This window comes from Panulirus ornatus, chromosome 43, assembly GCF_036320965.1.
Source record: "Panulirus ornatus isolate Po-2019 chromosome 43, ASM3632096v1, whole genome shotgun sequence".
Taxonomy (NCBI): domain Eukaryota; kingdom Metazoa; phylum Arthropoda; class Malacostraca; order Decapoda; family Palinuridae; genus Panulirus; species Panulirus ornatus.
This window is the reverse complement of record NC_092266.1, coordinates 1,577,841-1,580,181: the sequence shown is the minus strand read 5'-3', so window position 1 is coordinate 1,580,181 and position 2,341 is coordinate 1,577,841. Positions and strand designations below refer to the sequence as shown.

At 37.4% G+C, this 2,341-nt stretch overlaps 1 non-coding gene across 1 annotated transcript; it reads left to right on the top strand.

Moving 5' to 3' along the window:
• The first annotated feature begins 1,623 nt into the window (after positions 1-1,623).
• TRNAQ-CUG (transfer RNA glutamine (anticodon CUG)) lies at positions 1,624-1,695 on the top strand. Its single transcript has one exon. It is a non-coding gene; the product is annotated as a tRNA-Gln (tRNA).
• The last annotated feature ends 646 nt before the right edge of the window (positions 1,696-2,341 follow it).

Genomic DNA, 2,341 nt, shown 5'->3' with positions numbered 1-2,341 from the left:
CTATTGAGAGGACGTTGTTAGGGGACAGTCAGGTTCAGTCTAGAGTTTGTTGTTGGATGGTTCTTTTACTGTGTCGTATCAGCCAGATGGGTATTTCTTTTCACAGTTTTCGTTAAAGTTTCTGTTTTCTAGGGGCATAATCTAGAACACTATTTTCCATATGTTTATCATTTTTCTCGTTATATTTTCATTATCATCATTAGTTATGTTATTGTTGACTTTCAGATATTTGATGTTATGTTTGTGATTCCCGTGGAAGCGTCTGACATCTTGCTAGAAGACTTTCTGGTCACAATATTTCTGCACTGGGGAATTGATCGTATTCTTTTATTGCAGGTTTTGTTATTATCTTGCTTTACATTAAGGTCTACTGGAGGTTTTCCCAATGTTGGTTGAACATATGTCCAGCAACAGGAGATGGAGTAAGATACAGTATTGATGAGATTTATCTATCTACATACCTATCTAAATATCGCTCTATCAATCTATCAATCTAACTATCTATCTATCTATCTATCTGTCTATATATCTATCTTTATCTGAAAGTCAACAATAATAAAATCAATGATATATGAAGTATAACAATGTCCTCTCAATGGCAATTATCTCACCAGAATCTTCTAGAACCTTCCAGAAAACTATGAACTCTGCATGCAAGGAGGGAGGAATGGTCTCTGGATATTGATAAAACCATATTATTCCATATATATGTTTATATATACATATTTATATATATATATGAATGTATACATAACGTACAGAATAATGCTGTCATCATCAGTATCGAAGAAAACTGAAAAGATGAGTTCCCACCGAGATTCGAACTCGGATTGCTGGATCCAAAGTCCAGAGTGCTAACCCTTACACCATGGGACCTGATAAGAACAGATGTGATTTCATCTAAATGTTTTACATATAATCAACCAGAGGCCATTCCTCCCTCCCTGCCTGCAGGGTTCAAGGTTTTCTAGAAGGTTCTCGAAGATTCTGGTAAGATCATTACCTTTGAGAGGTCGTCGTTAGGTAACAGTCAGGTTCACTCTATGGTTGGTGTTTGTAGTTGGTTGTCCGAGGATGTTGTTATACTTGATCAATTTTGTAATTGTTGACTTTCAGGTAGGAAGTACTCATTTACGATGCATCCTTATACTCACAACAACCTTATGAGTCACTTCAAGATTTATCTTCACTACAACTTTATCTTCACTAAACCATTAAGGTTGAAGTCAATGGTCACATTCACTACAATCTCAACACGACTGGTCTTATACCTAACCCATATTATCACTACATCCATGTACATGTATTTCTTGCAGAATAACGCAGATATCAATGATTTCTGTGAAAGTTGACATATACAGCATTACGAATCTATCGATCTATCTAATATCTCTTTTTTACCTATCTATCTATCTATCTATCTATCTATCTATCTTTCTAAATCAGAAAGTCAACAACAATATCATTAATGATACGTATAACTACGTCCTCTCAATGGCAGTTCCTACACAGAATCTTCGAGAACCTTCTAGAAAACCTTGAACCCTGCAGGCAGGGAGGGAGGAATGGCCTCTGGTTGATTATATGTAAAACATTTAGATGAAATCACATCTTATCTTATCAGGTCCCATGGTGTAAGGGTTAGCACTCTGGACTCTGGATCCAGCAATCCGAGTTCGAATCTCGGTGGGACCTCACCTTTTCAGTTTTCTTAGAAACTGATGATGGAACTGAGCCATATAGTTGACCTTCGATGGACATATATTTCTTACGGCCCACCATTTTATTTAAGTATGAAGATCTCACGGCAGAGAGGGAACGTGTGATATTCAAAACCAAAAGCCGCAATTGCCCTCATGGTAATGGTCGACATGTTTGCAGACAGATGACACAGACATGTGAGAAGTTAGACAAATATGGACGTTCCTGGTTGCTGTATAGCCTAGGTTTATCATCACTTGTAATGAAGGAGAAATGTTGCACATTATTCCACACCTTTTTATTTAGGCTAGGCTAGGCTAGGATGAATAGGGTCCATAACGTAACAGAGCTGGGAAATGCATCATATCGGATCTGTATTTGTGCAAAATGGCGCAAGTTTGTGGAAGTGATTTACGCAGTGGCGGAGAGAATCCACCTCCACCAGAAATAATGTCTCAGATCATACAATATCTGCTGTTGGACTAGCAGGGGACATTAGACCAATATATTCCTGTAGTTTACTGCTCTTCCCAAACACGCAGCAAGACATTCGTAAAAGCGTTGAACTGAACTTTTCCATTGGTTTTCATATCTTTAATTACTTAAACCAGTTCCAACAGATGGAAAAAATCATTTCAAA